This window comes from Myotis lucifugus, unplaced genomic scaffold, assembly GCF_000147115.1.
Source record: "Myotis lucifugus unplaced genomic scaffold, Myoluc2.0 scaffold_1785, whole genome shotgun sequence".
Taxonomy (NCBI): Eukaryota; Metazoa; Chordata; class Mammalia; order Chiroptera; family Vespertilionidae; genus Myotis; species Myotis lucifugus.
This window is the reverse complement of record NW_005872833.1, coordinates 1-24809: the sequence shown is the minus strand read 5'-3', so window position 1 is coordinate 24809 and position 24809 is coordinate 1. Positions and strand designations below refer to the sequence as shown.

The following is a 24809-nucleotide window of genomic DNA, read 5'->3' as shown; positions in this document are numbered from 1 at the left end:
GCTGGGCCGTTTGCAGAGCTCGGGCCAGCGGACCTCAGTGGCCCAGCCGCTTCTCACACTCCTTCCTCTTCCCTTCCCCCTCCCCCCCCCCCCCCCCGCCCCAACCCTGAATCAGAACCAGGGGAAAGCAGGTGGGGACAAGGGACCTAATGATGCAGGCAGAGAGTCCAGCCAGGGGCCAGCCGAAGGATTTTCTTTTGCTACCATTACTTTTTTCTTTTCTGAATTAGTTGCCAACATTTAAAAGTCAGGACGTTTCACGTACAAAACCCAACTTTCTTTGAAATAAGGGGCTCGCATTCCTGGGTGGCATCCCCGTGGCTGAGCCGGCCAGCAGCCTCATCGTGCCGGGGCGGGGCCGGCGTCGGAGCTGAGCCCCTGGGATGGAGGCGGAGGACAGAGCCAGGGCAGCCGGGGGCCTGGTCTCCGGTAGCCCCCCCAGACCATGTGAACGTGGACAAGCCCCTCTTCCTCTGAGCACCCGGTTCTCCATCTGCGAACAGGAGACAAGGCGGGGAGGCCACGCAGGCGAACAGGGGAGTGAGTGCTCTGAACACCCGACTGCATCAGACATGCCAGCAAGACATGGCCGTTCGGGTCTACGGGGTCATAAGACGCCCGGAGAAAGCTGGCCTCTGACTGGGTTAGCAGCCGGGGAGGCGGGAGTGGGGATGGAAGCAGGGAGATGGCTCAGTGGCCCTTACCTAGAGGGGCTGATTCAGACCCACCCAGCCACCCACCCTGCCCGCCTGCCCCATCCCCTGCCGCCAGGGAAGTGGGGTGTCCCTCGGTCACGGCTGACGGAGCAGCGGGCTCTGACTGGCCTCTGCCTCTCATCGGAGCAGAGTTTAGAACTGGGGGCGCCTTGCCTCTGGGGCTCCGGCCCTGACCCGGCCTGGAGAGGAGACACTCGGATGGCTTCTGAGCGTCCTGGCTATGGAACGCATCACCCCGTGGAGCAGGCTAGGGAGGAGGCAGAGGGCACAGGGCAGCGGGCACACTGGGTATTCAGTGCAGACTTCTGCCCCAAAGGCCCTCGGCCGTCCTCTCTCTGCCCCACAACCTGCCAAAAAGGGGCAGGAGGACAGAAATGACAGCAGAGGGCCAGCTACCAGGGGCTTCTGCAGACAAGAGAGGGTCTTAGCCCCCACCTGCCCCAGAGTCTCCCCACAGGCAATGCCAGAGGCTCGGGCTTTCTGGGTGGAAGGCTAGAGAGCGAGCAGGTGACCTGCTGGGATCTGTGCCTGTGGCGGGCGTGGGGGCAGCCGATGACAGGCCACCCAATCGGCTGCCTCCCCAGGGCCCGCCCAGCTGAGAAGGTGGCGGGTGGTGTGGCAAGTGCTCATCTCTCAGGCCAAGAGGGCGTCTTCCCGCTCACCAGCTCCCGAGCCGAGCATCACAGATGCAGGGGCTCCAGCCGCGCCAGTCACCACACCCAGCGGCGGTCGGCGGCGGCGAGGGGCTCGAGGGCACCCAGACCTGGGACCCCTGCCCAGCGGGTCTGACGGGACCGAGCTGAACTAACGAGGACACAAACGTTGGGGGTGACCCTGAGATCTCCTCTCAGCAGCTGAGGGGACTGTAGCACCGTGTTTCCAGAACACTCAGCAGACCGATTCTGCACCCTGACCGCTCCCTCGTCCCCATCACCATCACCCTGGCTCTTGTCCCCCTGGGTTAGGACCGCCGCCCCCGTCTCCGGGCCTGCCCTCCCGCAGCCCCTCTCCTCAGCCCGGGAGATCTTCCTAAAATGCACATCTCATCATGCCAGCAGCCCCCCTGCTTTAAACCTCCCGTAGCTTCCCAAACTCCTCCCGGCGGGGAGGGACCAGCCCAGGGAACAGCTCAGCAGGGGAGAAGCCAGTCTCTCACACCCAGGCCAGCGCGGGCTCCACGAACACGTCACCTTCCCTCATCCGCCTCCCTCCTGCTGAGAGCTAACCAGCCTCTGCTCTCTCCAGGCTCCAGGCCCAGGCTCCCCTCTCCTGTCTATGGACCCACACTCGGGGGGCCCTGCGGCGTCACCCCCCATGGCTTGCACTTTACCACCTAAAACAATCTGTACCCATTCCAACCCCACAACACAGACACGACGGACTGGGCTCAGCGCTGAGCCCCAGGGAGCCCACAGGCCACAGCAGGGCCGAATAACCACAATAGAGGGTAGCCATGTCGGGGGCCTTACGGAGGCACAGAAACTGGGCGACAGGACGTTTGTTTCCTTGGGAAACAGAGGAAACACATCTAGGAAGTGTCATGGAAAAGGTGGCAGAGGGTGTGTGTGTGTGTGTGTGTGTGTAAACTGGGGGTAGGGTTTCAGGTCTGGAAAAAACATGAGCAAAAGCAGAGAAACAGAAAAAGCACCAACAGCCAAGCTCACCTTGGCACCAAGGGTGGGCAGTGGGCGCACTGTGCCCGAGAGGCCAGCAGCGCACAGCATGAGCCCCCGACGGAGGGCAGGCCGTCTGCAGGGAACTCGCAACAGCGATCAAACCGCTCGCTCTGCAGCCTCCCCGGGCGCTGGCGACGGGACTGAACGCGTGCCTCCCGCCCGCTCCCCAAACCTCCTGTCTCATCCTAAACAGTCGCCGCGTTGCTGTTTCATTTCAGGAGCACATGGGAGCTTCCAATCACGCCTGTTGTTTACCTTGAATAGATATCGTGTCCCACATGGAAGGTAGTTCAGAGAACCACAGCTATCGAGTCAGCCCTAACGCAGACGCACAGACACGTTTCAAAAGCAGGTTCACAGTCCAGCCCGCTGCGGGGCCGGTTTGCTGTCCCCAAACCCCGTGGTACTGCACGTTCCCGAGCTCCAGGAACAGCCCAGAAATAAACCTCAGGCCAGAAGTAAACAAAGGCAGCCCCGCGAGAAGACAAAGACACCGGACCCGGCTCCTTCCATCCTGTCATTCTCTGAGATCACTGGGAGCTTTTGTTTGTTTAAAGTTTTTCGGCAGCAGAGACGTGGCATCCATCCCAAAGAAATACAGCGAAGGGCAGGTTACACCTCGGGTTTACCGTCGACGGGAAACCTGTGACCACGTGATCTGTATGTTTAAGGCCTTTTCTATCTGTTGCTTCAGCTGAAAGGAACTCTTCAGAGTTAAAACTAATGGCACGTGCTCTGCAGGCCACTACAGGGAAGACAGGCAGAGCTGTCCCTGTCCACCGACATGGACCTGCAAAGGAGGCCAGCTCTTACGCAGCCTGACGAATTCACACACGAGCAAAACCAGACACGGCCATGCCATTCTTCATTACAGCTGCAGACAACACCTAAGTGCCAACTCCCCTTCTCCAAAACATGCACCAATGCATTTAACAGGTATTGCTAGACCCGTCACTACTCCCCGACTCCTTTTTTTAACTGGTGTGAGCATGGACACAAAATCCAAAAGGCAAGTTTCACTGTCTGCGCCCGGCCGGTGTGGCTCAGTGGTCGAGCGTCAACCATAAACCAAGAGGTCCCTGTTCGATTCCTGGTCAGGGCTTGACCCCCAGTGGGCGGCGTGCAGGAGACGACAGCCTATCAATGTCTCTCTCTCACACCGACGTTTCTCTCTCTCTATCCCTGCCCCTTCCTCTCTCTCTAAAAAGCATCAATAAAAACATATTTTTAAAAAAGTTTCACTGTCTGCAATTCCTTTCTGGTCATTCTCATGCTTTATTCCTTGATTGCTACGGAAAGTAACTTTTGTCACACAGAAGAGGAGACTGTTAAAGAAACCTCATCCACGCTAAGTGCTGAATGTGCTAGATCCGTCACTGGCTCACGTTCCTGACAAGAAAGCTTCAAGAGGACAGGTGAGCCTTCGGGAAGGAGAACTGAGCCGACAGCACCACGGCCTGGACTGCAGGCCGATGAGCCTGGACTAGAGCAAATGGTGAGAAAGGACAGAGGGCATTACCAAGAGCTCTGACTATACAAAATGTATAGAAACTTTAAGCATCAAAGGCAAAAAACAACAACCCCAAGTTAAAGTAAAAGTCAAATAAGCTAAAGAAAATGGTTTGCAAAATATATTATAACGAGAGGCCCGGCGCATGACATCTGTGCACTGGAGGTGGGGGTGGGAGTGTCCCTCAGCCCAGCCTGCGCCCTCTTGGTCCGGGACCTCTCAGGAGATGTCCAACTGCCAGCTTAGGCCTGCTCCCCCTGAGGGGTTTTTAGCGCTGCCATGGAGGTGGGAGACTCTCGCCACCGACACTGCGCTCGCCAGCTGTGAGCCCGGCTTCTGGCTGAGCAGCACTCCCCATGTGGGAGCTCCTGCTTGAGCATCTGCCCCCTGGTGGTGAGTGCCCGTCATAGCGACCGGTTGTTCTGTCATTCGGTCGATTTGCATATTAGGGTTTTATTATATAGGATGGGAGGGTCAATCCATTTGGTACATAAAGAACTCAAGCAAACAGGTGAAATAAAACGCTGAGAGTTAGCAACATACACATAATTTAACAGACACAAAATGGAGACAACAATATACTATTTCCTTATTAAGTTACAAAACACAGAAAAGGAATCCATGGACGTGCCCCTGAGACGCGCCCAGGGCTGCTCGGACAGCCCAGGAATATGTTTCAAAGGCCACACAAATGTCTGAACCTTTCAAACGCTATTTCACCTCTGGAAATCCACTTAAGGAAACACTCTAAAATATGGAAAAAGTTACAAGCACAGAGATGTTAATTATGCCATTGTTTATTTAACAATAGCATCGAAAATAACCCCAGATCCAACAATAGAGGAATGGCTAAGTACATGAGGGGCACATCCTTACCACGGATCATTCCAGGCCCGAACAATAAGAGAAAGAAGCGGACATTTTTCAACATGTGGCAGGGAGGGGGAGTGTGATCGGCTACAAAAATGTACATCCTTTCAGAGGCTGGGAGGAAACAGACCAATGGATAAGAATCGTTGTATCAGCATGCATTCCTGTGTTTTAAGTTTATACTGATTTCCATAAAGCTATTTGACCCTTTGCTCGGATTTATGAGCCATTGGTTATATTCTAAGGCACTGCATGTAAGTTTGTAAGCATCCTCAAATCCTTTTTGAAGATAAAGTAGAAATTAACCAAGTATCGGATAATCAATCAACAGAATCCATATGTTCAGCTGTACGGGTCAGGTTAGGATGACATAGATCAGTGGTCGGCAAACTCATTAGTCAACAGAGCCAAATATCAACAGTACAACGACTGAAATTTCTTTTGAGAGCCAAATTTTTTAAACTTAAACTATATAGGTAGGTACATTGTTATTAACTTAATTAGGGTACTCCTAAGGCTTAGGAAGAGCCATACTCAAGGGGCCAAAGAGCCGCATGTGGCTCGCGAGCCGCAGTTTGCCGACCACGGACATAGATCATCATTCTTTATTTCCGAAATGTCTGTAACGCAGCTGGTTTGCTTTTACAATTTAAAACGTGTGATCACCCACCAGCAGGTTCCCCCAACATGGTCAGTGCTGCTCCTGCGTTGATCTGAGGACACAGCGCCCTCCAGGGAGCCCCCTCCTCCGACAGAGACACACAGTTTCCTTCTCCGAGCAGGTTCCAGCGGTCAAGACGAGCCCTGTCCCCTGAGCAGATGCCATGGAACCCGGGAGGGCCATTTCGATAACAAGCAGCCAGGATGGGGCAGGGGAGGGGCCACCCCCATATTCACAAAGCACATTCAGGGACAGGAGTGGTGAAGGCAGCGTGGGGACCTTCCATAGAGAAGAGATCAAAATCCAGAGCTCCTTGAGAGAGAGGGGCCTTTCTGGGCAGGAGAAAGGCCAACAAGAGCAACAAAGGCTGGAACCGTGAGCAAGGGGAGCTGGGATGAAGCGCCTCCCCTCACGCCGAGGTCCTCAGGCCAACTTAGGGTCTGGATTTGATGTCAGCCAGGGGAGGGCACTGGAGGGTTGTGAGGGTGAGTGTCATGATCTGGCTTATGCTTTAATATATATATTATATATATATATTGGATATCAGACAAGAAGGGAGAGGGAGAGAGAGAAACATCAATGATGAGAGAGAATCACTGATGGGCTGCCTCCTGCACGCCCCCCACTGGGGATCGAGCCTGAAACCCAGGCATGAGCCCTGACCAGGAATCCAACTGTGACCTCCTGGTTCATAGGTCGACACTCAACCACTGAATCACACCGGCCGGGCTGGCTTATGTTTTAAAAAGGTCACTCAGTCTGTGTATAGAGTAGATCGAGGAACAGAAAGCACATGAGAAAAGGTAAAACCAAACAGGACCACGTTTGAGGCCAGGGGACGTGTCCAGGTAAGAGGAAGAGGGATCAAAAAACCTCTTTGCTTCAGACCATGACTGTCTTTTGGTTGCTTCCCGATTCCCACTGGCACCTGGAGGCGTGGCCCCTGGAAGAAGGTGGCTTCCGAACATCCTGACAACGGGAAGCGGGAAGGAGCTGGGGCTGGAGACGAAGAGCCTGCTGTGGGCCTGGGTGGGAGCGGCCTCAGGTGCACTAGGGGGAGGTGGGTCCTGGAAGGAATCCCAGGTGTGAGCAGGAGCTCCTCCGAGAGGCGTGGCCTCGGGCAGATGGACAGGAGGAAGGTTCCAGAAACAGGGTTTCCATACCCTGGTTCCAGGATGAGAGAACCTGCCACTCAGGCAATGCCCATCCTAACCAGCATCGTCTGACAAGGGAGAACATGCTTGCACGGCACCAAGCGCGCAGCAAGGACGTTCTTCCAGATGCTCCCATCTAACACCGAGAGGCAGCGGCCCAGCCGGGTGGCTCAGTGGTTGAGCACCAGCCCATGAACCAGGAGGTCACGGTTCGATTCCCGGTCGGGGCACATGCCCGGGTTTCAGGCTCAAACCCCAGTGGGGGGTGTGCAGGAGGCAGCCGATCAGTGATTCTCTCTCATCATTCATGTTTCTCTCTCCCTCTCCCATCCTCTCTCTGAAATAAACATTAAAAATAAAATAATAAAATAAAACAGGGATGCATTGGACAAGTTGTGGACATGCAGGTTCCGTCTGGCCTGGGAGTGGGGGGACTGGGGGAAGGCCCTCGCAAACCTGCCAGAGCTGCCGGAAGTGCCTGCCTATTCTGCCCAGAGCGCCCTGCCAGCCAGGGGGGAGTCAGCCACCAGTGCAGCCACCTCCTCATTTTCCTACATTCTCTGGACGTACAGGTCTGACAGGCCCTCTGGAGCCTGTGGGCATAGAGCGATACATACTACACATCACACGCGTTAGGTACATGTGACATGTTTAGACTCCTTGGGTTTTCAGCGTATCGCCTATCTGCACACCATAGGAGACACGGCAAGCCTATCTGCAATCGACGTTTCCGCATCTGGACGGTCGTGCAAACCTGCCAGAATTGCAGGAAGCTCCTGCGCTCTGCCCAGAGCGCCCTGCCAGACGGGCCCCGCGGCCTGCTCCGTGCTGTCTGTAACGATGCACACAGGCAAGCACAGGCCCAGGAGTGGCTGGACTCTCCCCCTCTGGGGCTCCGTCTCGGGCATGGCTGGCTGAGCAGGGCGTCCAGAGGCTTTACAGCCACGATGCCTCCAAGCCCTCGGGTCAGGGGCCATCAGCCCCACATCACAAGAATTCTCTGGTGACAAATTCCATGGTCTCAAAGGCTCTAAGAAAATCTGGGGGGAGGGGGATTCAGAAGAAGTTCTTGTAACCCAAACCAGCAAAGATGAAAAAAGTATTAAGGTATTTTTAAAAAGAGATTTTTATTGATTTCAGAGAGGAAGAAAGAGGGAGAAATATTAATAACAAGGGAGTCATTAATCGGCTGCTTCCTGCACGCCCCCTACTGGTGGTCAAGCCCACAACCCAGGCATGTGCCCTGACCGGGAATGGAACCGGGGCCTCCTGGTTCATAGGCTGATGCCCAAGCACTGAGCCATGCGAGCCGGGCTTTTTTTTTTTTTTTTTTTGCCAGGCATATTTTTTAAATATCTAAAACGAGGGCCTCTCTTTAAATGTCGTACTCACCCTTTACTGACCCCTTACCTACATCCCCCACTCCTTTCGGCGTCTGCGGAACCCGTTTGCTCCCTGGTCCCATCACCTAACCACCAAGTCCTGCCCGGCTCCCGGCCACTGTCTGCGCCTGACCATCCTAACGACCCGAGGCTCCCGGCCACTGTCTGCTCCCGACCATCCTAACGACCCGAGGCTCCCGGCCACTGTCTGCTCCCGACCATCCTAACGACCCGAGGCTCCCGGCCACTGTCTGCGCCCGACCATCCTAACGACCCGAGGCGGCCACCACGCTGCCCGCCCCCACGCCTCCCCTCCAGCTCACCCAGCGACTCCAACAACGAGCCACTCCACACCCCTCCTCAGCTGACTCCCACCCGAGTCCCTCCAACATGAGGCAGGAGGACGCAGGCCTCAGACCCGCATCCGACCTGGGCGGGTTTTCTGTTTCCCAGGCCCCTGCAGAGGCCCGAGAACTGCCACCCAGAGGGGAGGGGGGCCTGTCCTTCAGAACCCCGTGTGTGCGTGCGTGTGCGTGTGCGTGTCTGTGTGTGTCTGTGTGTATGCGTGTGTGTATGTGTGCGTGCATGTGTGTATGTGTGTATGTGTGTGCGTGTGCGCGCGTGCGTGCGCGCGTGCCTCTGTGTGTGCGTGTGCGTGTCTGTGCGAGCGCACGTGTGTATGTGTGCATGTATGTGCGCATGTGCGCGTGTGTGCATGTCTGTGTGTGCGTGTGCGCGCGCGTGTGCATGTCTGTGTGTGTGCGTGTCTGTGTGTGTGCGTGTGTGCGTCTGTGTGTGAGTGTGTATGTGTGTGCGTGCGCGTGCGTGGGCGTGTCTGTGTGTGCGTGTGCGTGCGTGTGTGTGTGCGTGTGCATGTCTGTGTGTGTGCGTGTGCGTGCCAGTGTGTCTGTGCATGTCGTGTGTGTGTGTGCATGTCTGTGTGTGTGTGCGCGTGTGCGTGTCTGTGTGTGTGTGCATGTCTGTGTGTGTGTGTGCGTGTGCGTGCCCTGTGTGTGTGTGCATGTCTGTGTGTGTGTGCGCGTGTGCGTGTCTGTGTGTGTGCATGTCTGTCTGTGTGTGTGCGTGTGCGTGCCTGTGTGTGTGCATGTCTGTGTGTGTGTGTGCGTGTGCATGTCTGTGTGTGCCCGCATGTGCAAAGTCAAGAGGGTTAAAAAAGGAACCCGCCGGGGCTCTCAGAAGGGAATGTGCGGCAGCACCGGGTGTTTACCACGTTCCACTGGGCGCTGAGGAGGAAGTGGTTACTCTAACCCCGAGGGGGAAATGCTCGCTGAAACAGGAAAATGGAACCCTTACTACTTTCCACTGGCAGCGTGCACGCAGCAGCCACACGGGGAACGCCTGCACGAGCCTCTGCCTGAGACCCGGCCCCTCACCCCACGCCGACAGCACAGACCAGGGCAGACACGGTCCCTGGGCCCAGCCGCATCTCAACACGGGAACATCCTCACGCCCCAGCCCAGGTCGGGCACGCCCACAGGGGGGCGATGTGATGTTTAAGGGGGGCAATTCGCGAATGCGTTATTAACAGTGAACGTTCTGCATTTCTCATGGTTCTAGGGGCCTCATCTACAGTATATAAATATATATTGTGACATATTTATGCACTTCAGTTCTCTATTATATGTTTTGAAACTATTTGCTATTTTTTCATATCACTTCATATTGTTTTTTTGCAATTTCTTAGTGACTCCTTCCTCAGCACTTCAACTGTCCTTTCATTCTTCCTTTTAGGGTTCCTCCACGTGAATAGGAGCTCACTTTTGGAATCATAAGACTTACATGGGGGGGTGGTGGCATCAGGGTTTTAGAGGTGCTTAGGTGGGGCGTGGCTCTAAGCAAAGGGAATGAATGGCCAGGAGCCCCGGGAGCGCAGGGGAGCGGGGGGGGGGGACGGGGGGGCGGGGGGGTGTCAAGGGGAGAGGAGAGGGGGCTGGAAGGCGGACTGGAAAGAACACGGCACCGAGCCCAGCCCCGCCATTTCCTAGCGGTGGAACTCCTGGCAAGTTACTCAACCTCCCGGCCTCTGGGTTCCCACTTCCTCTCTGAGACGGGAGAGATGAGCGCCCTGCTCACGTCTTCGGCTGCTGAGCCCGCGTGGAGCAAGGCAGAGAGAGACAGGTAGGTTTTCTGGACACTCTCACGGGCTCTACAGATGCAGGTTGTTGCTATCAGCAGGACCAACGTCTTCCTTGGACTTTGGCTTCTCACACGCACCCCCTCGGGCACATTTCCATTGGAGAACTTCCCCAACCCAGCCTTCTGAGCCTTATTAGAATCTACCCGCATTCCTGCAGAATTTTGGTAGAATATTCAATACAGTCTGGGCAGAGGAGTCTAAACAAGACTGAATAGAAGAAGTGAGAAGAAATAAATGAAACTGGCTGAGCCTGGGCCCCCTGCTCCCACATTCTCTACAATCCAGAGACGGAGACGTCAGTCCACGGCTTAATTTGCCTGCCTGGAGGGTCAGGTTGGCTCCGGTTCTGAGTCATAGTTTCCATTTATTAAAATGAACATCTGGCTGCTGCCGGGTGCCTTCGGTGCAGGGCCTCTTGACTCACGATTACCTGCAAGGTAGTTCTGATGTTTAGAGCAACGCAGAGCATAATCACGGGCACCCCTAGCCAATCCACGCCACGACGCCCGAGCAGAAGCCGGCGAGGGCGGGCACCGTGAAAACCGCCATCTTGGCTCCAATCTGACATGCAAATTCTACAGGAGAAAAGAAAGCCGTTCAGAAAAGCAAGGACCGGCAGGTCCCCAGGCAACATAAAGAACCCGTGAGTTCATTTAAGTTCAAAGGGACCTGGCTCAGCTCAGTGGGAAGCAGGGCAGTTAAGGTGAGACTGAGCTCTCCACCCCCGTGCGACCTTGAACAGACCACTTGACATTCCAAACCCGTGGCTTCCCCGTGTGTGAAACACGGATGATAGCACGACACGCCCTGCCCGGCTCCCTAGGCTCCTGCGACGACCGAGTGAGAAAGCACATGGGAAAGCGCTCTGTGAACCACACAGCAGGCCCCAGCCAAGCGATTCTCTGGCAAAAGTGCCTTGAAAATAACCCCAAGCCTGGAAGTGTTTTATTTTAATCCCTTCGTCGATGTGCATCCCATCTGGACTTAGGAGGAACGTGAGGTGGCTGCCCAGAGCGGTTCTCCAGTAATTTCTAAATAAGTTTATCCACGCAAGTTCCAAAACCCCGCTGAGTGGGGCGGCGGGCTTTTGGATTTTGTTTTAAAGGGGAAACCTCAAGAGGTTTCGCTTTTCTTTTCTCTTATTTTGAAAAGGACTCAGGGAAGTGCACTGTGTTGCCTTTCAAGTAGCGCTAAATGGAGGTGCCTCACGGAGGTGCCTCACCCTCACCCTCTCTTCCTCTCTGTCCCTGGTCACCTTGGCAGGTCCCCGGCCAAGCCAACCAGCCCTCCCTCCGGCCGCCGCGGGCTGGAGGCCTAGAGCTATTGGAAACGATGTTTTCCTAAGACCGTGCAGGCCAGAGGCACCCCATCCTCCTTCCAGGAGGGGTCGCCCTCAGGGAGGGACAGGAGTTCCCGGGACGCACAAAGGCTCCTTCTGCTCACAAAGGGTTTTTACCAAGTCGCCCCCAGAGGCTGCCAGGACGAGAGGCTGCCAGGATGGCCGCGCAGAGCACAGACTCCTGATTCACTGCTTGGCAGAGCTACCCTCGCTATTATTAGCGCCCAGGCGAGGTGCCACCAGGCTGGGGAGAGACCTTTGTGTCAAGGCAGAGAAAGCAGGAAGAGGTGTGTGTGGGGGGAGGGGGGGGAGGAGACGAGCAGAAGGAGCTGTTTGAGGTTTCCTTCAGAGGGGAGGGGAGGGGAGGGGAGGGGTGGCTTTAAGGTCGTCTCCTTCCTCCTAATGCTCTAACCTCATCTGAACCTCAGACAAGCCCAGCCCCAGGATCAGAAGGCCTGGGACTCAGACCCCTTCTGGCTGTGGCTCCAGGCAGGGGAGGCGGGCTCCCACGGAACCTTCTAGGCCTGCTGGGAGTCACACCTACCGACTCCACTGGGCGCCGGGCTGTGCCAGAGACTACAGTGGTTCTCAACCTTCCTAATACCGCGACCCTTTAATACAGTTCCTCATGTGGTGGGGACCCCCAACCATAAAATTATTTTCGTTGCTACTTCATAACTGTAATTTTGCTACCGTTATGAATCGTCATGTAAATATCTGATACGAAGGATGTATTTTCCGGGGTCTCGACCCACAGGCTGAGAACTGCTGCAGATGTTGGAGCCAGAGAAAGTGATGGGGGGAGTTGGAGAACCCCTCCTTCCATGGCAACAGGCCTCACATACACGTGTTCCCTCCACTAACAGCTACGATGTAAAGAGCACCTCTCCGTGCACCCTCCTCCGTCCTCAGAGTGGAGGGGGCGGGGGGTGGTGGGGAGACCGTGGCGAACACTGACCGCAAGGCCAGGGTGAGCGCAGGTGACCAGCTTCACCTGTAGACATCGTGTCATGCATTAGTCCATCTTACAGGCAGTTCATGGGTTGTTGTATTTCGCCTGCTGTATCAAGCTTGTACCGGCATTACGTGAATACTCGGAAAGACATCAAAGGAAGGCCAGTGGCTAGTGCCAGACCCCAGACTCACTCAAGAGGGAGGAACCTGAGACGCCCGTGCAGACGGCCTCCATGCGCTGCCTCACAGGGGAAGGGCTGAGCCCTGTCGGAACCAACCAGTCGAGTCTGGTGTTAGCGGCGTGGTCTCTGGAGCCGGCCCAGTGGAATTCTGGCTCCGCCGTTCACCAGCTGTGTGACGGCCCGCGTGTCTGTGCCCCGTCTCCCTCGCGATAAGCTGGGGCCACTAGGAGGCGGCTTTTTATAACCATTACACGTCCCAGTCAGAGGGCCAGCCTGGGCTAAGGCTCTGGTCAGGTTCTTCCTTGGTCTTGACAACCATCCTCACAATCAACTTATCCTAAGCTGCTCAAACGGAAGACTTTTCCCGAGTGATGAGTGACGCTTCCCGGGAAGTGGCACAGGTGTCAACGAGTAAGCACAGGTAAACACAGGTGTTTACCAAGCAGGAAAAACAGGGCAGGCAGAGTGGAGGGCCAGGGGGTAGGCCCAGCAGAAATGCTACCGATGGAGGAGAGAGAATGCTGGCTGGCCCGGAAGGCACACAGCTGGCAGGGGCCAACTTCTCCAGGACTGGTCACACGGCCCAGAGAGCCGGTGCCGCTCCCGGCAGAGCCAGGCCTCGACGCGCCTCGTGCTGGTGTTTTCTCCCAGTGGGGACAGCCTCTACCCGGAGTTTTAGAAAATGTCACTTTGTGTTCATTTGTAAAAAGAAATCAGAATGTTCCAGAAGTCTAAGGAAAACTGTTCCTTTCTAATGCTTCCCTCTTCCCCTTCCCGGCCTTGACTTTAAATTTCCCACCTGCAAATGAGGGTCAGAGTCAGTGCTCCTGGGGCCGGGAGCCGAGTCCAGGCCTGGGCTAATTAGCATCCCCCAGCAAGGCCTGTCAGTCACTCTGGTCTCAGTCCACAAAACGGAAGGATTAACCACATGAGCTCAAAAATAACACCCGACTCTGAAATTCCGTGGTCTTGGGAGAATGTCAAAGAAAGCCGAATTGTGGGGACTGACCCGCGTTAATATTCCACTTCCCTTTTGAAGTGGTTTTAAAGGAGCAGGCAGATAAGAGAATGGAAATTTTCTTCTTTATCAGAGTAACCCAAAGGAGAGTACTGAAATAGCCTTTTGACAGTATGAAAGCCATTTTTTTAAATGCTTAAGGAAAAAAAAATCCAACCGGGTGAGCACAGGTGATTTTCATTTCTTTATAGTTTTCTAGATTTATCCAGTTGTCTACAATGGATGTGTGACGTGTTTTGAATAAACTTAGAAGCCATTGTTTTAAACTGCATTTGCTGGGGAGAGGGTTCAGGAAGAGTCTGACTCCTTAACCCTCTCTGCACCCATGTTAACTGCTCTCCAACGGGGAGAACTAAAGCCACAGCCGGAGGGGGAGAAAGGGAAATGCGAAAAGCCCCAAGAAACGGTTGTTTTCCTGCTGCTACCGACACTCCGCCCAGCGCCTGCGCCTCCGGACCCGCTTAGGGAGACGGACCACCTCGCAGCCTAACACTGGGAGCTTGCGGTCAACTACCGCGCAGCCTCAGGCTGAATTTTCAACCAGAAAAGCAGAGGTACCAGAAAAGCAGAGGTAGGAGCCTCGCTGCACGGGTGGGCGGGACTGAGCGCGGGTGGGCGGGGCTGAGCGCGGTGGGCGGGGCTGAGAGCGGGCGGGGCGGGGCTGAGCGCGGTGGGCGGGGCTGAGCGCGGTCGGGGCGGGGCTAACCGCGGGCCGGGCAGAGTGAGCAACCAATGGCCCACATCAGCGCGATCCCCGAAGAGCGCCCGGCTTCTTTAATTCGCATTTAATTCGCATTCTTTTAGACTCGAAGGGCGGCATCGAGGCTCCGGGCGGACTGTAGGAAAGCTGGAGGGCAGCCCAGTACCGCAGGAAGATCAGAAACTCCTCCCCAAGGGCCTACGGAGATAAATGCGGAATGTTTTCGGGTCCTGGCCCAGGAACACTTGCGGAAGGAGTTACTGGAGAGTCGACCTTACCATGATGAATTGTATTACGTAACTGGCGATTCTTATTTAAGAGGAAAGCAACATCTCAGAGTTTGGGGAGAAAAAGGGGACGGACAGCAAGGACATTTGCAAAGAGAATGACACCCGTGACAGGCACTTGTCGAGAACAGGCAGCTTCGTTGCAACGTGAACCAAAGGAAAGGCAGACGGAGGAAACCCAGCCAGGGACGTGTTGTCCAAGAGGCGTCTTAAATGCCTTCTCTCTCGCACCAGAGGGCTGGTGCTGCCCTCCTGCCTTGAAGCCAGAGAGCTAGCCGGTCCCTAGGAAAAACAGAGTGAATGCAAGACCGCCCATCCCCCCTCCACACACACATCCTGCCAATAAGTGAAGCGGACATGGTCCTTTGTGTTGCTAGGGAACAATCCCAAATAGGACATGGTCAGCCTGTGAGGTGATCCTACGAGAGGCACTGCCCTCCAAAACCAAATTCACCGAGGGTGGCAAAGCCACTCCTGCATCCTGGTGGTCTTTCTTCCTGGGCCAGAACCGTCGTCCCCCACTCCCATGTCCAGTGAGAAGGTCTACGACCCGGCACTTCGCAGCCCCGGGGCTGGGCGGGGTCCCAGGAAGAGGCCAGGCGGTTCCTTTATTCCCGGCCGGTGGGTAACACTCCTGCCTAGACCAGCCCTTCTGTTCTTAGGGGTTTCACCTCATTTACTGCTGGGCGGGCAGGGCAGGCACCCCTCACCAACATGGGGCAGGGGAGGAAGGGAGGAGCATGCACATGTGCTGGGCATGCACTCTGCCTGGCACTGTGAGAGGCTGAATCCATTCTCTTTAGTCTTCACAGGCACCCCGGCAAGGGCACCGAGCTGGTAAGTGTTGGAATTTGATAAATCCAGCGCCCAGATCCAACCAGGCCTGCTAGATGTCAGGCTGCCTGCCTGCAGTTGCCTAGGCAACCAAGGAACACCTATTCAAGGTACAAGATTGGATTTAAAAACTAGTAGCCTTTTATTTTAAAACCCAGTTTCCATGTGTTTGCATTATGCAGAGTTGGATCTGTGCTTTATCCTTCCCCACCTGCAACATTTAAATGCCCCAACCTGAGCACTAACAAAGGACGCGCACCCAGGTCTCGCCGGCCATCGTCTTGGTAACCCTGCAGACAATGCCCACCTCCCCTTCCAAACAAAGGCCTGGGTGCCAGCACCCGTCTCCGAGGAGCCCGCGCTGGGAGTTCGGTGCTGCTTGTAAGCCCACAGGCCGAAGGTCACTATTAACTAAAAGAGCCTTCACAGCACGATCTGGAAACTGGCCGCGTGGAGCGGGCCCCCTAAAGGACTGGCTGCAGAATTCCGTGGCCTCCTGAAGGCGCGCAGGCAGCTGCCTCCATAACTCAAACGAGCCCCCCTGCCACAGGCCAGATGTCCGCGCAGTGGGCTTCATTTTGGCTGACAATCAGCATCACCTGGGAGCTTCCCCACTGTGGTCCCGGTCCAAGTGCCAGGGTCCTGACTTACTTGGTTTGGGCTGCAGTCTGGTACAGAGACTGGCCGGATCACCTAACGCGCAGCCTCGCTGAGAACCACTGGCTGGCATTTGGTCCTATTAGCCCGAGAGCTAGAAAAGCATCAGTATATTCAGCAAGCTGGCCAGGGCTCTGCAGGACAGGCCAAGCCCAAGGGACTTGCTGATGGGCAGCGAGAGGTGAGGTGGCAGCGGGAGCAAAGGTTTTGGAGCCAAGCAAACAGAAATTTGAATCCCAGCTGCAGCCCTTTGCCCGCGGTGCGACACAGGCCCAGCCCCCTCATGGCTCTGAGCCTTCGTTTCCTCGTCTGTTAAATGCGGATGGTGATAACACTCCCTCACAGGGCTGGGCTGAGACCGGCTGTACCGGGCCACTGCCTCGCATGAGGTCCTCAGCAGAGGATGCCGATGACTGTAACAACAGCTGCAAACGGGATTAGCTGGTAGAGTTCTCAAGAAAAGCCCCCTTTTCTTCAGAATCTGGCAGAGCGAGGTTCATAGCTCCTTGGGGAGGAGCTGTGGGAGGTAAACCAGCTACAGGTGGCGTGGGAGGCAGGCGGGGCAGCAGCCCCAGCGCCAGGACACCCCAGCTTTTGTTCCCACCTCCGGGTCCCTTGCCACTTCCAAGCTCAGCCTCAGGAGAAGGTGTGTGCTCAGAGGGAGAGACCAGATGCATTTGGCCACGGCTCTGCCTCCCATGGTGGGCGGTGATCAGACTGGATTGTGTCACCCGGATTGTGTCACCCCAAGCAGCTCTGCCCAAGACAGGTCTGTCCGCCCAGGGCCCACGCCTACCCTCTACTCCTCCTTTGAGCCATGACGCTCTGAGGGGAGCCAGAACCTGGAGGGCAGCCAGCACGGGGTCTGTCGCCTGCTCTGTACAAACGCGTGCAGCCTGGGTGGAGGGGACAGACCTCGGGGACCTGTGGCAGTGGCCCAGGCCCAGGAGACGGGGGTTCATGCTCTGAGAGCCCGGCATGAGGAACCTCCTTTCAACACGGTTCTCTCCTCCTCCTCCTCTGTCCTGTAACGTCTGTGGAGCTGCTGGGGCTTCCACACGTGATTTTTATGATGCTCAGCCCCGAGGCAGGTGATGGCAGAGACAATTCACCAGAAAGAAAAGAGCTCAGCAGATCCCGTGACTCGCTCAGGGTCACAGAACTCATCCGAGGCAGAACCAGGACTCGAATCCATGTCTGTGCACCAGAACCCAGTTCTCTCCACCTGCTCTGTCGCCTGGTCCCCTAAAGCCAATGGCACACTGGGCGATGGAGTGGGCGGTGGCTGGTCTGACTCTCAATTCTAAAACTGGTCTGGAGAGCAGCCACGCCCTCTTCTGGGCCTCTCTCCTCTCTCATCCGAGAAAGGGCAAAGCGGCCGCCCAAGGCCAAGGTGAAGAACTAAAACGCCAACCACCAACCACACGGGCACACAGGGCCCCAAGCACCTACACGGTCTACGCCCCGGAGTGTAAGCTCCCACCTTCCCAAAGTTCATATTAAAACACAACGAAAGAAACGAGGAGAGCACGAGGCATTATGTAAAGAGTTTCTGAGTGGCTGGTCCCCAGGAGGCACGGACACCCTGCCAATACCAGGGGCCTGCCCCACACGGACAGCCCACCTGGCTCCCTGGGTCTTGGGGAAACTTCCAATATGAAGAGTAAGTGAACTTGAACTCGTAGAAAAACAGCCCCTTTACAGAACCCAGTTCTCACCAACCAAGAACTCTCTTGCCCTTGGCATGAAGCCCTGCTGTGGGCCATTAGGAACAAAACCAAGGGAAGGAAACGCGGCCAGACAGCGTCCCACAGCATCATCACGTGCAGGCAGGTGCAGACCCCACAGAACGCAGGCCGGGCAACCTGGCTCACCTGTCACCTGGCCCTCTCTGGCCAGCTGCCTGGCCGGGCTTCCAGAAGGAGAGGGGCAGCCGGCCTTAGACCCCACCACCCTCTCCCGGGAGCCGGCCTGGAATGCCCCCGTGTGGAGGGAGGACAAAGGGAGCACTTTTTAAACCAGGGAGGGGCACTCACAGGTGCAGTTCATCCTGGTCCCAGAGCCGGGCTCCCTCCGGGCCCTTCCCAGGCAGCGTCCTTTCCACATGAGGACCCGGCGAAGCAGCCCTGGGAGGGCCGGGAGAGGGACCCGAATCAACGCCTGCGAGGTTCTCGGGCCTCAGGCCTTCAAATGATGTCCACGTGCAGCAATGTACTGCCTGTCACGGAGACTCCAGGAGGCGGGCCGTCTCCCGCGCCTAACTAACAAGATGATTTCTAATAAGAGCACACGGGCACACAGGGCCCCACGACGTCACGCCCCTGAGGGCACACAGGTGGGCGCAGAGGCCAGGCGCCGAGGCCACGATGCTCTTCTGTCCATCAGAGCAGCCTACCCCCCCCCCGCCCCCACCATTCACACCCATGGGTCCACATTCCTGACCCACGGAACTCAGAACCGGGCTGATTCACGGGGCCGACACGGGGCCAGGAGAATGAGGTCAGGAAAAACCACTGGTTGCTGTGTCCCTTCAAAGCCCGAGCAGACACTGAAGCCAATGGGGGGAAGGATCCAGGCAGGAAACAGTCCCTTTGACGGGAACAACACGCTCAGAGAGGCACCCAAACACCCCGCCATCAGGGTTACTCCCCATGCCCAGGCTGACGGATGCCACTTTAAAAACTGGCCACGTCCTCTTGTCCCCCACAGGGTGTTCTGATTTCCTCAGCGTGTGGCACTTCAAGATTCAGCTCACGCGCCAGCCCTTCCCCATCAGACCCAGGCCCTGGCCACCGGCCACTCACCATTTCCCGGTCCCGCCACATTCTCTCAGGTCCCTTGGCTGTTGGATCTTCCCACTTGGACTCTGACTTCCTCCCTGTCCAGCCACTGACGTCCACTCGACAGGGAGGACCGGGCTGACTCCTGGTTCTGGGAACCGTCCGGGAGCTCGCTCTCGCCCGGGGCTTCCCAGCACACCCCCGGGCAGAAGTCACCGCTGCCTGGCGGCGCCCCGCCCTGTCCCTGCACACCTGGCGCTGGGATGACTGCACGTCTCCGTGGCCGGCTACACCTTCAGCTCCTCCACCCAGCAGGCACTGGGTCTCGCTCGGCTGGAATGGTTAGCATGTCACATGCGCTTAGTTCAGTGTTTAGGACAGTAGTTCTCAAGCTTGGCTGCACATGAGAATCACCTGGGAATCTTTTTAAAATCCTGATGTCTGGGCCTCATCCTCCGGAAATTCTGTTTCTGTGTTACTAATGGTGGGGCCCCACCCCATAACAAAGAAACAGAATTTCCGGAGGGTGAGGCCCAGACATCAGGATTTTAAAAAGATTCCCAGGTGATTCTAATGTGCAGCCAAGGTTGAGAACCACTGGTTTAGGACAAATGAAAAGCCCAAACACATCAAATCATTAGAAAAAATCCCCATTCTTGGTCACGAGGCTCTAGATCTGGGGGGATGAAACAGCTTGCTTCTGTCGCAAGGGCTGATGGGGAGTTTTAGGAAGAGGCTGTCCCTGGGCAGATGAGAGGGGAGCAGCCAGGAGCTAGTGATGGTGCCACGGGGTGAGGAGCGGGGGAGGGTGAAGATCCCCCCCCCCCCCCCCCCGCCCCAGAGGGGCAAGCTGCTGCCGAACAGAGGAGCCCATTCAGCGTGGCAGATAAGCCCGCACGCACGCCGGGAACCTCAGGGGAACCAGGAGAAAGCCAGGCGGGCCAGCAGGCTTCCCGACCGGTTCTGTCTGCTGTGATGAGGCGCTGGCGGCGGGTGGGCCGGGGGCAGGCACAGAGGCACCGACCTGCCTCAACAAGCCTGGCTCCGGCTGCTGAGGAACGTCTCCACCCCCAGACACCCAGGGCCGGAGCCGCTGCTGGCCTGTCTGGTGTTGCCTGAAAAGGAGGTCGCGGTTTCCACCGAAGGAAGTGGAAAAACTCCCCTGGGCTCACAGAACAGCACGACAGGACTGGGTCCGCGTAGTTCACAGGCCAGCCGGGCCTCGGGCCTGGGGAAACGGGAAGGATTCAAAGGATCAGCCCATTCAAGCTTCCTTAAGCTGGGGAGGGGGCGTGAAGGGGGGGACACGAAGCTCCTGCAGCGCCTCCCCACCCTCTGAGAGGCCCGGACCCCCTCAGGCTGCCCTGTGAGGCCCCTCTCCCCAGCACAGACCACCCGCAGGGTCCCCTCCACTCTGACCCTGCCTCCAGCCTGACCAACTGCTCTGGGAAGTGGACGACGTCGCTATGCGTGACGTTGGAAGAAGGCATCGCAGAGGGCTTGGGTGTGTGTCCACCTCCCTGGGGTTGTCCTGCGTGGTAAGTGTGGCCTTGCTACCACGCCCTGGGGGCCCCCTGTGGCTGCTTCAATGGCAAAGGGAAGGGCCGAGCAGAGGGCGAGGTGCAGCAGGGCCGGAGGAAAAGGAGAGTTATGGGCAGCGGCTGAGCCTCCAGGCAGTGCGGACACCGTGGACCACTCCCACCTCACGGATGTGGCGCAAGCCACTGCTGCCTTGGGTTTCCAGTATGGAATCTGTGTGCAAAACATGGAACATTCTCATTCATTCATTCATTCATTCAATCCTCACCAGAGGATATTTTTTCCATTGATTTTGAGAGAGTGGAAGGGAGAAGTGGGGGTAGGGGGAGAGACATAGAAACATCCTGAACATGCCCCACCAGGGCCGGGGATCAAACGTGCAACCGAGGTATGTGCTCTTCATTGGGAATCGAACCCCCAGCCCCTTGGTCTGTGGGCCCACGCTCTAACCCAGGGGTGGGCAAACTTTTTGACTCGAGGGCCACAATGGGTTCTTAAACTGGACCGGAGGGCCGGGACAAAAGCATGGATGGAGTGTTTGTGTGAACTAATATAAATTCAAAGTAAACATCATTACATAAAAGGGTACGGTCTCTTTTTTTTTTTTTAGTTTTATTCATTTCAAATGGGCCGGATCCGGCCTGCGGGCCGTAGTTTGCCCACGGCTGCTCTAACCACTGAGCCTGTCCAGGGCAAAACAGTGTCTTCTTACAGCATCACTTACACTCGGCTGCGATACGCTCAGAGCAACATCAACTCTGGTCACTGAGTGAAGGGGTCATAGGGCTGAATGCGGCGGAGGCAGGAGCCGCGCCTTCCTCGCGCCGGGAGGTCTTTGGGCAGCATGATCCACGGCTCCCAGCCTTGGAGGCAAACAAATCTCACCCAGGACCTACTGGCCACCAAGGCCTCGAAAGGGGCCGGTCAGGCCTGGGGTCTTGTGTGCCACCTGCCGCGGGCCCACGTGACACCCGGCCCGTCTCTGCCCCCCCCCACCCCCCCCCGGGCGCAGGGCGGCCTGGAAACACTCCGCCTCCTGTCCCAGGAGCAGCTTTCTCCACAGGACTCGGGTGCCCACAGTCAAGGAAGGTGTGTGAGCTCAGAGACAAAATCTGCTCTGGCCCTGCAACCTGCGGCCAGCACCGCGGAGGAGGCCCTGAGCCCAGTCCCACCAGCCCCACTGACCCGGAGACCTGCACCTCCGCCTCCCGAGACCCCGCCTGGCACAGAGACAGGGCCACCCAGGACCCAGTGCGCAGGCCCCGCAGCCTGGGTGGCACCCCCAGCCTGGGCGCGGGTCCCCCAGCCTGGGCAGCACCCCCAGCCTGGGCACCTCACTTTGAAGGGCCACTGTGTGCGGCCTGTGACCAAGACAACAAAGACCGAGGTCCAAGGGCACCGCACGCACCTCCGAGGAGCCCCCCAACCCCCGCAGGGACGGGAAGAGCTGCCCCGAACCAGGGTCTGCAGGACCAGCCGAGGGAGTTTCCGCAGCAACCCTTTCGGTTCTTGCGTATTTTTACTGAGACACAGGAGAAAGCTCCCCATCTGCCTGTTTCCTGAGGATGAACAGCCCCACGTGGGTGAGATGAAGAGAAAAGCCACCCCGTTCTGCTGGATAATAAACACTAAGGCCATGAGGGGAGGGGAGGGGAGGGGAGGGGAGGGGAGGGGAGGGGTCTCGGGAGCCCCGGGGCCCAGGCAGCCCTGACGGCAGCAGGAGCCCATCGTGCTCCTCAGTTGCTCGGACCACGGAGCTGGGCCACCTGCCGTGGCGGAGCAGCCTGTCCCGTCCACGCAGAGCTCTGGTGCTGGAACCTTCTCCCTGCCTTCCCCCTGGCGAGGGGAACCCCAACAACGCTCACTGTGCCCCTCTCCCCGCCTGAGCCCCCAACTACGCCTGGAGGCTAGTAGGATTCATTGGTCAAACCAGACAGGTGCCCTTGGGGGAGGGTGGGGAGGGAGGGGGCCCAGAAAGAAGGATTTGAATGTTCTTTGTTCCCATCACCAACCATTCAATTTCCCCCAGCACACAAGCCCCCCACTTCACTGGTGTCTGGACTCGGTCAGCACGGGGCTGAGTCAGTTCTCCCCGCCCTCGAGCCCTCGGCGACTGATCAAAACAGCTCTCCAAGGAGAGCACTTCACTTTGTGAAAACTCCTGAAGCCACTGGGAGAGGTGTTCTTGCCAAGACATCGGACAACTGGCCTGTTTGTAAAGTTCCAACGAATAATCTTTGAAAAGCACTCCGCGTACAGACAAGGTGATGACCAACAAGTAATGAGGCCGGTGCTGGGCTCTTGTGTTCCAAACAAGTCAGAACGTACCCACCCAACTAAGTCACCTCCCTTCAGCGGTCCCTCGGGCCTGCGTGCACCCCGGGCGTCCTGCCGCTCGGGTCACTGCGGAAAAGCCCTGCTGGGGCCTGGCCTTTGTCTCACGTTTGTGTTCACCGTAAGGCTGACGAGCCCTCACCGGGCAGCCGCTACCGTGTCCCCACAGTGTAGGCCCGGGGAGCCACATAAGCGAAACACAAGGTCTCCCCTGGCACCGTGTTCACCGGCTGGTGGAGAAGGGAAGAATAAAGGTAGAAAGGTTTTTTAAATTTATGTTTCTGTTCATCCTCGCCCGAGGACATCTCCCCATTGCTTTCCAGAGAAAGAGTGAGGGGGAGGGAGGACAAGAGGGAGGGAAACATCGATGTGCGAGAGACACACCAACTGGTTGCCTCCCACGTGCACCGGACCAAGGGTGGGGATCGAACCTGCAACTCAAGTACTCGCCCTTGACCAGGAATAGAACCTGCTCTAACCACTGAGCCACTAGCCAGGGCTAACGTCTTTTTAAAAATGTATGCCATAAGCCCAGTGCTGGGCTAACAGCTTTTGGTATGCTGTGTTTCATTCTCTCCCCTCCCCCCCCCCCACCTCACACACACAAACACCTCCCCTTAGATGCAAAGACCGAGCTTACGAGAAGATGAATGACTGAGCCAGCGTCACACGGCCAGGAAATTACAGGACTGGCTCTGGCCCCGGACTGCCAGGCTACAGGAGGGACCTCCCACCACCCCCGCGGCCTTGGGGCTACAGTAACAGGCCATCCCGGTACAGGAGGCACAGGTGGGGGGGGGGGCGCTGCTGAGCAGTGAACACCTGGGCGTCAGGACCGGGAGGAGAGGCCACCTGCCCCCCCCGCCCACCAAGAGTTCCTGACAAGCCGGGGGGCAGGGAGAGTTTCTCTGGGTGTAAGACAGGGCTTTTACACACCGTTTACATAAACTGAGACAGACAGAGGGACACAGGCACCCGCACACACCTCCCTCCCTCCCTCCCTCCCGCGGGGCACAGGGTCTCCACCTCGCCTACCTCACAGGAGGCAGAGAAAGCCGGCCTCGCCTCCACACGGCCAAGCCGTTTCCTACAACAGCCAAGAGGTGGCGGCAACCCAAGTGCTCACCGACGAGGAACAGAGGGTGCTGGATTGGTGCCACAGAATACCCGTCAGCCTTGAAAAGGGAATTCTGACACGTGGACAACACGGGTGAACCTGGAAGACACTGTCTACCATCACTGAGTCACAAAGGGGGTGACTCTATGTGATTCCACTTTCAGGAGGTACTAGAGCCGTCGAACGTACGGAGACAGAAGGCAGAACGGCGGCTGCCGGGGCCGGGGCAGCAGGAAGGGGAGCCCGTGTTGAACGGGGACAGCCGTTCGGTTGGGAAGATGAAAAAGTTCTGGAGACGACAGCGAACATCAGGTACAACAGTGTGAACGTACGTGATGCTACTGAGCGGTACACTCCCAACAGTTACAACGGCGTATTGGACACACCTTTTAAAGCCTCGTTGGTTCTCTTTGGGGGTAAGGATGCATATTCTCTTCCCCGAACTAACTTCACGCATGTTTGTAAGATCAGGTTCCTCCATTCTCCTCCCAACCTCAGAGCATAAGGCTTGCGACGCACGGGCAGGAGGCAGGCGGTGGCCACGCGCTGGGGAGCTCTGCGCGCCGAGCAGGCAGGCGTTCTAAAATCCCCCAAAAATCCCCCAAATGTATGTGAGCGCCGTAGCCGGGCCTGAATCGACAGCAGGAAGGGGAGGGCCTCGAATGAGCAGGTATCCTCCCACCAGCGTGCAGTATTCTGGCCAGTGCATCTGGCCCCGTGGAGAGCAGAGATCATTCCAGCGGAGGAGCGGTGAGAGGAGACTGCTAACCCCAAGACTGATGTCTTCAAGTAACTGCTCCCACCGAGCGGCCACGTTCCTGAAAATACAACGCGGGGACGTAGCGAGCTTTCCTCACGCCATAACAGCGAGAGCTTTGCTTCAAACGAGTCCCGGATGCTGGCTTCCTTTTCTCCCCCTGCGTCCCTGTGATTCAGCTTTA

The 24809-nt window shown here is 57.0% G+C and overlaps 1 long non-coding RNA gene across 1 annotated transcript; it reads right to left on the bottom strand.

Moving 5' to 3' along the window:
- Positions 1 to 10348: 10348 nt before the first annotated feature.
- On the bottom strand, positions 10349 to 19236 carry LOC106695599. Its single transcript, XR_001346656.2, has 2 exons — positions 18903 to 19236; positions 10349 to 10702 (listed from the first exon to the last, which is right to left on the bottom strand). It is a non-coding gene; the product is annotated as an uncharacterized LOC106695599 (long non-coding RNA).
- Between the last annotated feature and the right edge of the window lie 5573 nt (positions 19237 to 24809).